Here is a 15,648-nt window from a genome sequence, read left to right as displayed (position 1 = left end):
TTTTTTTTTTTTAACGCATTTAACGCAGAATGAGCTTCCAATCCGTCTGTTGTTGGTCGTCGGGACGAAAAAAAAGTCACTTGCAAAATGAGCTTCCAAATACACCACTTCAATCTGAACACGCTCTCTGTCTGCGGTCTGTTCATCGGTAATGATCCTTTCCGCAGGTTCACCTACCGAACCTTACGACTTTTACTTCTTGTCAGATCAGGGTCTCATCCGTCGGTCGCGATCTGCCGAGTCGTCGGCGTAGTGTTGGTAGATCGCATGACATTAAAAAGATTGGCCCGCCCCTGACATGTTCTCTAGAGCACGTCTTTGTTCTTTTATTAAACTAAACGTCTGTTGTTGATCGTATCTCCACAGCAGCATGTCATTTCTGTCTCTGCGTTGCGCGTTACTTATTCATCGTCTGGCGCGCCACGCGCCTGTCTGCGCGCGGCGCGCGCCAAAAAAAAAAAAAAAAAAAGTCAATTGTCAATGTGTCCGTCCGTCCCGGTTTGGAGGTTTCTGCTTTGCAGCCGCCCCGCCGTCCCTTTCATCACTCAGTTCATGAAGAAAAACCACACAGTCAGTTTGCCTCAGCAGCTGCTAGAGGAAGACTAGAGGCCTTTAGATTGTATCATGGTGGAGTTAATGGTTGACAAACAAGAAAAATGCTCTGTTTAACCCTCCTGTTACCTTTACATTTACTAACATATTTTACCCTTCAATTTGACCCCAGCAATTAAAACCTCAGAAAATTATTAGAATTAATATTGCTTCCCAAGTTTAAGTGTGAGGTACTTTATGTTTGTTTGTTGACTACCTAAATAGCCCTTTAAATAAATAAAAGTTGATATTTCTTATATGTTTGACACAGTGAAAAACAGCCTGGGGTCAAATTGACCCCAAAGAACACCGACATTAAACATTGAATGGGGTCAAATTGACCCGAAAGGTAACAGGAGGGTTAAACATTCTGTTTAGGAAGAAGATGTATTCATGTTCCATATGGAAGAAAACTGCTAAATAACTGCTGAGTTGCAGCACCATTGTATAGAAGAATGTATAAATGTATATATCCGTCTTTTGTCATAAATCTCTATGTTCTCACAAAATATACCGAGAATATCGGTAATATGTGATTAATCATGATTAATCCACAAAAACCTGTGATTAACCCGATTAAAATTTTAAATCGTTTCACAGCCCTAATATATATGTATATATATATATATATATATATGTGTTTATGTATATGTGTGTGTGTATGTATATATATATATAATGTGTATATATATATACAGTATATAGATCAGTGTGTACATATATATAAATGTGTGTATATATATGTGTACATATATATAAATATATGTAAATGTGTGTGTATATACATATATATATAAGTGTGTGTGTGTATATATATTTATATATATATATATCCACATATATATTCACACATATTTATATATATATATGTATATATGTGTGTGTATATATATATATATATTTATATAAAATATGTGTGTATATATATATCCATATATATCGATATATATATATATGTATATATATATATGTGTGTATGTATATGTGTGTTTGTATGTATATATATATATAATGTGTATATATATATATAGATCAGTGGGTACATATATATAAATGTGTGTGTATATATATGTGTACATATAAATAATTATATGTGTGTACATATATATATATAAATGTGTGTGTATATACATATATATATAAGTGTGTATATATATATATATATATATATATATTAAAAGTGTATATTCTATATTCTATATGTGTGTGTATATATATATATATATAATATATATCCATATATATATATATATAACATAGCCCCGAGGTCATCACAGGACCATCAGCCCGGGCCAAATAACATTCGGTCTCATGGAGGGCGGGTTGTATCGTCTCTGATGCGTGATTTGTTTTCAGCTACTCGTTAATTGGTATATTGTGCTAAGTAGCTTTGTAGATGTTATCTGGTACTTTACCTCAGTACAATGGACCCTTGTTCAGTCCAGCCCCTCAAACTCAGACGGGCCAATCATAGCAGAGCATTGGCAAGCAATGGTCCCAAAAACGCTCCATTGACTCTCATGCAATCATTTCAGAGTTACTTTATTTTCTGGCTGGTTTTGTAATTTGGAGCTAGTTAAAGGTTGTGTATGAGTTATACGTGTTACCTGGAGAGGTTGGAAGGGGATAATCATTTCTAAAATATTAGGTTCCTAGGCAATAACCCATGGTTCGTAGAATACCTAAGCACATTATCGTTGCTAAATTAGCCACCAAAGGTTTACTGAATACAAACGTTGCTCTTGCTTTTTAATGATTGTAACGGATAACTAAAACCTGCATGCCTGGCTTCCCAGGACCGCTGCTTGTCCTTAATTTAATTGTCTTCTGTCTCAATCCCTAGTTGATTGGGTTCACGTTTACTCTGTGATCCGTAGGCAGTAGCGTCTTTCTTTTTCTTAGAACTTGTTTTTGCTGCTGAATCAGCTTGACATCCTGGATTAACCCTTCAAACTTGTATTTCAGACCCTGAGAGAAGGTAAACAGGTCAAGCATCAACAAAAATATATATGTTTATACATGTCAGATCTTTCATAATTCAGTTTCAGATTGGTTTCAACTTTGTACCTTATTAGTAGCCAATGCGTTGTCTTGGCGCCATCCTTCTTCACTTTCACTCGTGACACAAAAACATACCTCAGCCCTGCCTGATACATCCCCGGGCTTCTGCTGTCAGCCACCGATGCCCTGAGCCATTCGAGGTAAAATGCCTTGCTCAAGATGTCATTGGCAGTTATTTATAGACCCGAACACTTCAGTCCTGAGCCTGATCGTCTTCCTCGAGGCTACCACTGCCCCCGTTTAAAATCCAGTGAAACGGCTCAAATTGAATTCCACATTTGTCCAGCACATCTTCAGAGCACTTCAACGCTCTACTGTTAAATATAACTAGTGCTGATTGTACTTTTTTCATTTTTTTTTCATTTTACAAGAACATCGTTTTTTCCCCCCGCTCGGTTTGATTAATGTGACTGAAGGCCGCAGATGAGAACCAAGGGGAGGAGTGGAAGAACAGTGCTGAAAAAGCAGAGGATTGGAAGAAGAGGGGGGGGGCTGAACGCAGAGTGTAATGTAGCGTGCTCCCAGAATCTAGATCACTGAACACAGTCATTTTTCTTGTAGCAGAGACGGCCACCCCGGCTTCACTTCATCGTGTCCGTCTCAAGTTTCGGGCAGCAGTGCGTCCACAGTGCTAATAATGCTACGTCTAGCCGGGTCACACAGGTCGGGCTGCACAGACGAGATGTGTTATGCAATAACGTAGAGCAACAACGTAGCGGTGTAAAAGGAGGAAGATGTTGGTGGCAGGATAAACTTTGGGAGTAAGCTTTAAATCCTTTGTTGTGAAATTATCAAAATGAATCGTATAGTCTGTGAAACTGTTTATCTTGTGGCTTGATTTGGCACCTGAGCTTTAATGTGACCAAAGCCCGTCGTATATGTGTATTCTTTAAAATCCTTAAAATCCCATTAATACAAAAATATAGTTGCTTTTAAGCACCATGATTCTTTTTGTAGAATAACTTTACTCTTGTCTTTCTTGTTGACTTATTTCAATACAGTCTGATATCTAAGTCATTTTGGAGTTCAAATGGATATTGTTGTGTCATTTAATTGAATCAATAGCCAATTTAAATGAAGGTGATATCGTAATGCTCTATAATAATTAGGGCTGTCAGCGTTAACGCGTTAATCTATGCGATTAATTTGGCCGCGTTAACGCACTAAAATATTTTAACGCAATTAACGCAATTGTTTTTTTAATTTTTAAATTTTTTTTTTAAAAACCGCGGCAGTACGGTTTGACACTGTTTCCGTTTTTAAAACAATCATTTCTCCGCGAAAATAAGGAGCAGAAATCAGTTTAACTCGTGGATGAATCAGTCGGGTTTCCTCCTGCTCCTCCTTCCTCCCGTCTCCCCCTCTGATACACAGAGGAACAGAGGGGCGACGTGTCGGGTGACGCGGCGCGGAAAGAACTCGACACACGAAACCTTCAACGTGATTGGTCAATCCGTTTGTCTGTCAACATTTCGGGGGAAAAAAAACAATGAACACTCAGTAAATCACAAAGGACCTCCCACCTCACAGGTAAGGCTCATTTAGCAGCCTGTCAGTCAGAGAACCAGAGAACACGGCGCGAGGACAATGAGGCTCATTTCAGAGCTGAGATTGTTCTGGAATGTTTGATGTATAACACGTGGGGGTGTGTCACATGCAAAAGACTTTAAACGGTGAATTTAATTTATTTTGTAAAATGTATAAAATGCCCCCAGCCTCCAGAGGGTTAACGTGACATATTTGAATGTCAGTCAGTTATCAAGGCCACTGGTTCTGCTGTGTTCAATGTTAAAGATGACAGGACCAATGGGGTCTCAATATATATATTTTTTTACTAATCTGATGTTTCACTGAAGAAACAATTTATCATCCACGATATTAAATACCTCGCTGGCACTGTATATGTAGGAGCCTCTTTGAAAACACAGCTCTGTGTGAAGTTTTGTCTTTAAAAAGAATGAACTTTTAACTTTTAACTTTTAATTGCGATTAATTGCGATTAATCGCAATTTCAAAATGTGCGATTAATTAGTTAAATTTTTTTAATCGATTGACAGCTCTAATAATAATACATTCAGAATTCTATTAGTCTATAATTTAGATTGCAGAATCAAACAGGATAATGTCAACATAAGTATGAGGTGTAATCTGTTTTGGGTTGTTAAACTTCAAATCGCTTCAAAGTAATGAAATATGCAATCTGTTCGTAAACAATTTGAATTACAGCAGATTTGAACATGACTCGTACGACAGGTCTGGCCTACTCGTTAATTATGTTTGTGCCCAAGAGAAAATTCACAATACAAGAACATTGGTGAATGGGGCAAGTTCTCCAAAAGTACTCCAAACCACGCAGGACCCGATCTGTTCTAACAAGTGGTTCTGCGTGAAGCCAACACCTAGTGGCTATTAGAGGAACTGCACTTTGAGTTTCTAACAATAAATATCAAACTAATCATACAATCCGTCTGTGAAATCATCATGAATATCATGTTATTTTTTGGCATGTCTCAGGGTTCAGGACTAACCCTAGAATTTTTTTAGGCAATTTACAAAAGTGTGTGTTTGGACTATATGTAATTATTAGGCTTCTGACAAATACATTTTGAATGAACAACATGTTGGCAAATAAAATAAAACCACCCCTGGTTAATAAATAAGTAAATAAATATATATATATATATATATCAAGTGAACAGCAAATAATTCCACCTGTCTAACTGGAAAGGTGTGAATCCCCATGAATATGAAGCAGGATAAAGACAGGCCGCCTCTGAGTAAAGCAGTGTTCCTAAAGGACCTGAAAGGACCTTAAAGGACCTTAAAGGACCTGGGGGTCTTTGGGGTCTTTGGGCCAGGCTGGCTGGGAATACGCGCGCTCAGGCAGCCGACTTGCTTGTAACACAAGATCCCACTCGCCCCCCCCACACACACATGCACAATTAAGTGCGCTCCGCTGGACCCGAGTTCACGTCTTGTCCCCGCCTCCTCCTCCTCCTCTTCCCCCTCCTCCTCCGCCTCCTCCTCCTCCTCCACGGCACCACAGCATCCACACGCTGCGTGATTCCCATCACAAACCGAGAGCGGCGGCTTCGCTGAGCCGATGGAGGAGTAGCACGAGTAGTAGTGGGATCACGGGTTCCTTTCGCCCCTCTTCTCCTCCTTTCCCCCCCCTTTCCTTTCTCTAATGGATTCTCCTTTTCTCCGGTGCACCGCTTTATCCCATCGCGGTAAGTGTATGTGTGTGCGTGCGCGGAGAGATGCTGTGTGTAGAAATAAAGAGCACACGGGATCGCGCATGCTATTGTCTGTTGCTGTGGCAAGTTCGGACCTCAATCAAGTTCCGACGCGGGGGTCTGTTCCGGGAAAAAACACCGGACGGAGCTCGGTAACGCAAACGGATTCGGGTTTCGGTGTGTGTGTGTGCTCGATATCGGTATTTAGACGGACACCTGTCTCCAGCAGCAACAGTGACCGTCCTGCGGGGCTCCCGGGCGCCCCTACACATCCGCCTTTTTGCTGACGTCTCCCTACGCTGCGCGTCCCTCGTTTAGAAGCAGTAACGCAAACATGTGTGCACATGGTTCGCCTCCGTTGCCGAGCAAAACGTGTCTTCAGTACAGCGGGGGGGGGGGGAAATAAATAAAAAATCGGCCCATCTCCCACCAAACACCCCCACCACACACACACACACACACACACACACACACACATCACAGGATGGCTGTTCCTCCCCGAGTAGACGTGCGCGGCGCAGTTGATACTTTTCAGATCAGAGAGCCTGACATCCCATGATGATGGTTCAGACGCCTTGTTGAGCGGTGGATAGGGTAATTAATTCCGTGCAGTGTGTGCCATCACCATCACCGTCGTCAACGTCACCACCCTCTCCTTTATTGCTTCTCCAATCCTCATATATTTAGAAAATGGCACGTGCAGCCTTGGCCTTGTAGCTTGAATATGAGCCGAACCTCATCTTCTGATGGGAAATGCAAACGCAGTGTGGATTAAAATCATATTTGTGATGCAAAGGAAGAGCCTCTTTTGTTACACATGTCTGCTGTGGTCCAATATGTCCTCACCACAACGCTGCTCTCTGGACGTGAGGTTGAAATGCATGAGGGACATATTTCACTGAGGTGTGTGTGTGTGTGTATATATAAGGCTGTGAATGTGATCAAATGATAACATTTAAACAATAATGGGGTGAATAACAACACAGTGAATAATACACTGCAGACCAGTGACCCCACTGGACCCTCGACGTACAGCAGAAGTCTATGTTGCCCATCTTTATTGTGCTTTAAGTGCTGCTTATTTTGAATCCCTTGCTGTGATTATTGGATGGTTTTGTGTCGGCTCACACGCTCAGCGGTGGAGATATATTACTAAACGCTTCCCGCCTGTCTGCGTGTTGCCATCTGTATTGAATCCTCCTCGTGTCCCCTGAGCACTGCAAGCAAGGTAGTCCCACCCGCCCAGAGAGGCTCTTATTCCTACCAGCTATTTGTACCTGTGCATTTGTGCGTTTTTTCTTGCGTGTGTTTGTATTTGACGTGTGTACTTGAGCTCGTCCCGGTAGTGTACTGTCGCAGGCAAACGGTATTATTCAGCAGACAGATGGCGGGCGGCTGGGCATCAGGTGAGTCTTTTCCTTGGCTGTTAGCAGGGCCCGCCGAACGCAAGACAACTCTTGGCATGAACCCACAATGCGTTGTATATAGCTGTGTGTGTGTGTGTGACAGAATGTTGGAGTATGCAAATGCTTCTCGCAGACGAGAATGCACACCAGATTGCGTGTGTAACGCGTTTCCCATTCTCGATCGCTCACACAGAAGGTCTTGCTTCGCTGGAGGGTGTGTGTGTGTGACGTCTGTGTTTGCCTTTCCTCGGATGGTTACGTCACTTCGGACCAATCGGGCAGCAGCACCGGCGGAGGTCACCACGACGTCGTCATGCCTGGCAATGATATTCCTGTTGTGACGATCGCTCGTGACATCATCGGCAGCATCGGGGTCTCTGATGTTTCTCTCAATGAATGTTGTTGGTACACCTTTAATGATTATAAATGTTGGTTTATGACAGATGTTGTTGTTGTTGTCGTCATTAACTCTTAACTAAAAGGATGGTAAAATACTTTCCTGGGCTGCCACAGTTTGGTTCTTTCTCCTATTTGTCACAACCTCTCGAGAGGTAGTTTGGATTTAACACTCCACGTCATAGTTCTGGTTCTCGAAATGGACTCTTTGCAATCCGTGGGCCTTCGGTGAGATTCATTTTGGCCCTGCAAACAACCCAAAGCCTGGAGAATAAAGCTGGCAACGCATGCTCTTGTTATCATGGGAAGTTCACAAGTGAAGGGCGGCGAGACGGTGGCTCGGACTCGAGCATCCCCGTGAGATCTGTTCCAAATGGTATTCAGCTCTAGTCTCTGATCACATGTCTGATCACATGTCTGATCACATGTCTGATCACATGTCTGATCACGCCGTTCCATCTTCGAGCGATGGATGAACACATGCAGGTGCAATGTAATGTTCCTCCTGAGCAGCAGCGAGCGAGTGCTCCGGGAAGCTGGAGACGCACATCGCTTCTGGCTATTTACACTAACATGCTTCACTTGTTTCTCGCCGCTTTTTGTTACACACACACATCTGCTGGAGTGCTCTTTAGGCATGGCAAAAATGTGTAAACAAAATGTAATAATCTTGACACGGCGGTGTTCTAAAATGTGCTACAAATCCCAACAATCACAGGGAAACACCGACCGATGCCATACGCATGTTAAAACGGCAGAAGTGAAGCTGCAGGAGACGCTGACCTCTGAACTCGTGTCTGCTATCTAACTCCTCCTCCACTCCCACACTCGAGACTGGCTATTGATCATATCCACACACACACACATACACATACATGCATACACACATACACACATACACACATAAACCCTTTCCACGCTCTATTGATGGCAGGTATTTGATTACCACAAGATGTGGGGGCAGCACTAACGGAGCAGTGGGTGTGTCCTGATTGGACAATATATCTGTCACCATGACGTCTCTTGGGAATACTTCACCCGAAGCCTGAGGTGTGATAAGGCCGACATCTGAAGACTGAGAGGCTTTCCCTTTATCTTTAAGGATGCTGATGTATTCAGGCGATGGTGTCAGTGGAGCAGCAAACAACGGTAACACTGGCTGCCCTAAATTAATGTTTTTCTTGGTTTGCCAGAAGCCAAATACAAACGCAACAACAGCTAATGTGGCTTGACATCTATATTTAAAAGGATGCTTGATTAATTTAAGGGAAGTGTGGTATGTTTTTGGCTTGACTACACAAATGGAGCCAGTATTCGCAGCGTGCCAGAATGTAGTGCACACTCATGTCTATAATTAGTTTGAATGGAAATGGGAGCTAATAGAGAAATACTTGAAAGTACAGCGCCATGTTGCTGACGCTTGGTACCAAACCATATTAAGGAGGACATTTGTGATTTGATAATCCTCACATATGGGTAGAGTGTAAAAAAACCGCATCAAGACATCCCATTTAGAAAATGCAAACCACCACAGTTTGGAAATGAGTAGAATAATTTGTTTAATTGTTCATCACTAGTTTCCAGAGCTTGTTTTTACCTCCTTGGCAGATCTCACAGCAACTTGAATTCAATCAGGAGCGACTTACAATGTATTTTACACATGCACAACATTTGAATAGTGAAAAGCCTTTGGCGATTGGACTCAGTCCTGAAACTGGATAATAAAAAGGGTAGTGGCGCTGAGGTCAGATCAGGCAGACCCCCCCCCCCAAGACACTGGTGGTGGGGGTGAAGAAGGGAGTTGCTGTAATCCGATGATGAATGAAGTGCATGACTGATGCTGATTGGAGGTGACTCGGGTGGAGGAGGGTCGCAACTGGTTTGAGCTGAAACGACAACCAACAGCAGCAGAGAGGAGAACCTATTGTGAAGTTTGACCACAAGAATGTGATTGGTTTAAGGAAACTGTGCATAATCTGGCTGGTTAATTCCAAGTGAACGCCCACAATCAGCTGTTAGAGTAATCACACGGAACAATTATGAATGAAAAGTAGTGTAGAGAGAGTCTTTCTGACTGAACTTCTGCCAAAGCTTCATTTAATGTATATATGAATTTGTTATTGAACATCAAACCCTTTAGCGTAGGCGGCGATCCCACAGATAAGCAACAGAGGAAGTGAGAGTGAAGTCACATTGGCGCTAACCACGTGGCTTTATGAATCTATAAATGTGGAGACGTGAGAGGAAAGAGCAGAGATGCTCAAGGGGAATAATAGAGAGAATCTGGTCAATGCTAAGATCAGTCACATGTCTTTTAAAGGTCAGGAAGTAAATGTTCCATCAGTAAAAGTACCAGGACAACAATGGGCAAATATAACTACTTTGTTCAAACTCCTCATAGCTAATTGCACTTAAAGTATCAAACATAATGACACTGTACTGTAGCCACGTTGTTATCAATGGACGGGTCTGACCCTCCCGTCATCTTAGTTCTTTTTGTTTGAAATAATAATGAGGATAATGAGGGAAATGTCTCTTGGTGTAACTACTCATTATCGTTGACGTGAAAGGAGACAACGCTGCTTTTTTGGAAGTACTCTCTAGCAATAAAGGTCGGGAGTTGGCGTTTAAAATGTTTCGCAATGCATTGGGTCTGATCTGCATATCTACGTTTTAATGCAGTAATAACTTAATTTGTCTCGTACTTGTGAAAAGTACAATATTTCCATCTGAAATGTAGTGAAGAAGAAATACTCAAGTAAAGTACTTACCAAATCACATATGTGTTGGTCAAACTTGTAAAGGTTGCAGCTGAACTGTAACTTTGCCGCAGAAAATTTCAGTGAGTATATGAGTAAATATCTCATTAAAGATTGAGCTAACACAACTTTAAAGCATCGATTAGGTTTTATATGCCAACTTACTCAATACATGTGTTTACTCCGTGCCAGGGATACATTTCCATGTGTACCAGAACAATATTGAGATGTGATTTGATTGGACAGAGCAGGCCCACGAACCAAAAGCACCACCGTCATCACTGTGTTGAGGATTCAGTGGTTTGTGAAATTGTTTACAGTTGTTTGGTGGTGGACATATTCGCATAAGTATCCTTTCCATGTACATTTGAAAACTGTTCTGGTAAGGCACAATAAGTTAAGAGCCTTTCTATATATCCCTACACATCACGTAACAACTAACGTACAAACAGATGTGCTTGTGTATGAAATGATTGCAAGTATGATTATGCTTCCGGACGAAAGTCATATTGTAAGAATACCAAGAAATCTCAGAGGGGAGAAACTTCTTTATCTCCGGCTGGATGACGGGCGTTGGATTGTTGGCATTTTTATCTTTAGAAGTGTGATTAAGCCTTGTTAAGTTTTGAAGACGCACAAAAGCTTCAACCTTCCAGAGTTGAAGTATTACATATTGTAGAATAAAAGCTAAAAAAAATCAGAAGCCAGCATCCCAAAAAAAATCCCATTTAAAAAAACTAAACAAAATAAACATTGACTTCAAAGTTCTGTGCAAACTAATTTCCAGGTTTTCGGATATTTTGCTGCAGGAATCTATTATGTTGAAAACTAGCACAGCATCCAGAGATCAAGAGCTTGTTTGATCCAAGTATAGACGTAAATCTGGAGACGTTACACGGCAGCATGACAATCACAGCATCACTCATTCAACACACGGAGTGAACACACACACACACACGCACACACACGCGCGCGCTTGTGAAACACATTTTCCCAGGGTGTGTTCATACATATGCAAATGTTCCTGGAGCAGTTGTTTAATGGTGTTTGTTGCAATGCAAAGCAACAGCCACCCTTCCTGCTGCATTAAGACACCGCTTTGCCTCAACCAGAAATGATTACTTTCAAATGGCAATATATAAAATTACACAGAGAAGAGATACAATACTAAATGTAGCTGAAATTGAAGAACCAATAATGAATCGATAAAGTAGATCGTGGTGAGAAGGAAGCTCAAATCTAAATGAGCAGGACTTCTGTGTCTGATCTCATTGGACTTGTCTTTTTCATTTGTGTGTCCCGTATATCGTTGCCAGGCGTCGTTCAGCTTTTCCAGTTCAGCTTTCTGTCAGACTGATTGATTCCCTTGGAAATTCCTCACAATCAATCGAAACTGTTCTTCACAGTGGTTCACGCTGTTTTCATTATTATTGTAATAAACAGCAACGTCACATGTATTAAAAGACACACAGCATGCTTCTAGCGTGTATGTTGGGGAGCTTTGAAAAGAGTATACCACTATATTTATCAGCGCAATGACTCATGATTGACAGTAAAAAAAAAAAAAATCAATCAATGTAGCAGAACCAGAAATATTGTCTTTTCTATTCCAGACATTCTTTTTCTTTGTTTGACGCCTCCATTGCCCACAAAGCAGATCGGTCTCTAACAAGTGAAAAAGATTTGGGTGTGTTTTGCTCAGGAAACATTTTAAAAACGGATGATATTTTCAGTTCTGTTGCTCCAATTTGGGTTTTCTTTCCTTATCTTTCGAGCAACGAGGACATTGTTCCTCCCTAGCTTCCCACACCCAAACACTGGCAATTAAAGGCGTCTGTTGGAATGCGTGACCAATTCGAAGCCTTGAACCCGGGGCGTCTCTGCGGGTATGAATGAGTGCTTTGCTCCAGCACCATCTGTGTGTTAACACAGCGAGTTAATGAGATGTGTTTGCTAATGCAAACAAAGTTGTTGAATATCTTCAGGAACATAAAAGCTCAGTTTCATTCTGAAACTGAATCAAAGTTCAAATCATATTTTCTGTGTTTCTTTTTGTCCCAGGGCACTTTTAGTCATGCATTTGTAAGTGGAATAGCAATGGTAATTGATTTACATTTTGTTGGTAAAGTATTAGATACACGCTACTGTGTGATCATCTTCAGTTTGATAATAAGAAACAGCATGGGTCTTTAGAATTCATACGCATGCTGAACCTTAAATATACCTGATGCATATACATCATATGTGATTATTTAAAGGCACCAAGATCAGTAAGAAGAGGAACCATCAAACCGTTATTTGTGATTCCTCCTGAAATGACAAGCACCAGGTCCCAGGAGAGGGAGTTCATCTCCCCCAAATAAACCACCTTCTTAAACTAGATTTAGGACTAATTTTATCTTCTTTATATCCCTCCTGTTTGTCTTTCTCATGTCTTTTCTGACTCTCCCATTATTTTCGCTCTATCTGCTGTGAGTCACTGATGTTCAGCTCTGAGGGGAGGGAGGAGAAGAAAGACAACAATGTAATGTTATGTTAACACACATTTGAATGTGCACGATAGAGCGAACTCATCACTGCCTGACAAAGTTTGGAGTGATTTTCTTCAAGAACGCAGCGTAAATTGTCCTGCTTGGTCAACAAATGCTTTTTGAGAATACCCATTATTATTATTGTTATTATCATTGATTCCCCACTTTTGAGAAAGCCTGAAGGCAAGTATGAAAACTGAAGAGAACAAAAGTGTGTGTGTGTGTGGCCACCTCTTCCTTGCTTATAATTTCAGGACAAATTCTTGAAAGTTGATTCATGGTCTTTGAGCGTTGTAAAATACATCAGAAAAATAAGCCTTCGGTGACAGCAGGAGCATGTTCAACGGCCCCAAACTCTCTGTGGTCAAAGTAAATGGCATAACGGTGGAGGGTCCATTTGGAGACCAAAGCTCAAGATGGCTTTAATTCAGGTGCTGTAGTTATGGGGATACGTTGTCATGATAACCAGCAGCATAATGCACGTCACAATGTATCTTATCTTATCTTAATCCTCTTCGTCCCTAATGGGACATAAGGCTTCGACGATCTGCCTCCATCTGGACCTGTCTTGTGCCGCATGCTGTGCCTCGCCCCAGGTTAGGTTCATCTCCTTCAGCTCCGCTGTCACCGTTCGCCGCCAGGTGTTCTTGGGCCGGCCTTGTTTCCTTTTCCCAGGTGGAGTCCATCGTAGGGCGATCTTGGGGATGCGGTCCTGGTCCATCCTGAGAACGTGTCCGAGCCATTTGAAACGGCGGCGTTTGATCTCTAGCACCACACTGTTGCACTTAGTCTTCTTGTATAGATGTGCATTGGATATTTTCTCAGGCCAGAAGATTCGACAGAGTTTCCCGAGGCATCCATTATGGAAGGCTTCGACTTGTTTCATGTCGTAAGATGTTACTCGCCAGCACTCCGAGCCGTACAACAACACAGATGTTACGTTACTGTTGTAGAGTCGGACCTTTGTTCTTAAGCTGTGTATACAATGTATAGCACGCTGAAACGACCTCCGCTCGAAGAGGACGCATTCATTGGCTGGGGGGGAGAAAGTGTCCCGGGAGTTGCTGTCAGGCCGGCCCCTTCGATACACGGCGCGCTGCCAACTCAACGCATCGCACGTATCGACCAGTCAGTGGCCTATTTGGAATAATACCCAGACACTTAACATTGTTTTGGCTGGCGCTCAAAAACGTCTTTGTCTGCGAGCGACGCAAGTGTTGAGTGATTGATATTTAATAACACCTAAAGTTAGACTGACGGAAGAGATTAGATGAATAAAGAAGATGGAAACCACGAGTGTGAATACAGATCGTGAGGAGTAGTATGAATGTCAGTCAGTGATTCTTGACTTTAGGCATTAGAGTAAATTTAACGTATACTGTAAAGCATAGAATATAATCGGGGCTGGTGATGTCAGAGGGAGGGCCGGTTGGGGATGAAGGTGGGCCGGTATTGGACCAGCCCAACCCCCTATAGCCAGCCCACCCCTGGCTGTAGCTCGTCTCTAAACGTCTACATTCCAACTAACTTCATTACCCAAAACACTTTGTGGTACCATCATGCATCATTGAAGGCAGTCTACACACAAAACGTCTGCTCCATTCCTACAGTTAGGGAAGCAATCATGTTGAAGGCTGCTTCAGACTGAAACATGAAACATACAACATACAATCATGTCATATGTAAAATAAAAAAAATGGGATGCCTTCTAATTGGAAGTTACATTGTTCATGATTCAGATGATGCCATGTTATATAATGTGCTTAATATTTAATATTTTCCTCTATTATATTTTTGCTGGGCCAACATGTGTTCACCGCCTCTCCGGGGCCATAGATGGTCTGCTTGTTCAGGTCTTTCCCATTACTCTAATGTCTTTGTTTTGTTTCTTGTTATTCCATTTTGTATGATAGGACCATTAAAAGAGGTTCATCCAACTTGTACACATAACCAAGAGACTCATCAAAAACAATTTGAGTTCTGTCAGCACTCTACTTTCGACTTTCAGCTTGATCCAAAGTCCAATACGGTGGATCGGGAAGTAGCCATTGCAGCTTCAGAATTTTGGAACCTGTTAAAGTTTGGTAGCTGATGCTCCCGTGTTGAAGTGTAAAGGACAGAAGGGCTCCTCCACTGGAGGCAATATTTATCGCCACCTCTGTCATTGTGACAGTTTAAGTCGGGCAGAACAACTCGGCTGGAGACCAGGAGATGGTCAATCGGATGATATTCGTGGGCTCAATATTTCACCGTCAGCTCCACGCCGTCTCTGAGAGGACGGCGTTCACGTCTAGACAAAGTCATCCCGGGCTGGCTGAGTGGAGAGGAGAGACTGATGAATCCTGACAAGGCCTGTGGGCTGCTCGTTCGAGGAGCTCGTCGCTGGGAAGACGATCCGATCACCTTTCATCCCGCTGTAATTAACCGGCTCTCAGAATTGGAAGACAAATTCTCGGTGGCTGTGATCCGTGGTACATCTTTTGAAACGGCGACGTCTCGAGGCGAGAGACAAAGGACTACGGCTTTACTGTGACTGGGTCCAATTGTTCAGCACTGTGACTCCTCAGAGCTGTGAGGCGGTGCTGGTGGAGTAAGACATAAGTGAATGTGGTGTGAACCCTTTGACATCGAGTGTGGCCCCCTTACATGTTCTGATTAGGAATCATCC

At 42.2% G+C, this 15,648-nt stretch overlaps 1 protein-coding gene across 2 annotated transcripts in view; it reads left to right on the top strand.

The window, feature by feature from the left end:
- Positions 1 to 5,796: 5,796 nt before the first annotated feature.
- The window catches only part of plppr1 (phospholipid phosphatase related 1), a 51,643-nt gene continuing 41,791 nt past the window's right edge, over positions 5,797 to 15,648 (top strand). For both annotated transcript variants that reach the window (XM_056432510.1, XM_056432511.1), the window contains exon 1: positions 5,797 to 5,882. The gene's annotated coding sequence lies outside the window, so the exon portion shown is untranslated. The remainder of the gene's footprint in view (positions 5,883 to 15,648) is intronic.

Source organism: Pseudoliparis swirei, chromosome 15 (assembly GCF_029220125.1).
Source record: "Pseudoliparis swirei isolate HS2019 ecotype Mariana Trench chromosome 15, NWPU_hadal_v1, whole genome shotgun sequence".
Classification (NCBI taxonomy): domain Eukaryota; kingdom Metazoa; phylum Chordata; class Actinopteri; order Perciformes; family Liparidae; genus Pseudoliparis; species Pseudoliparis swirei.
The sequence above is the reverse complement of the archived record's forward strand: the minus strand, read 5'-3'. Positions and strand labels throughout refer to the sequence as shown.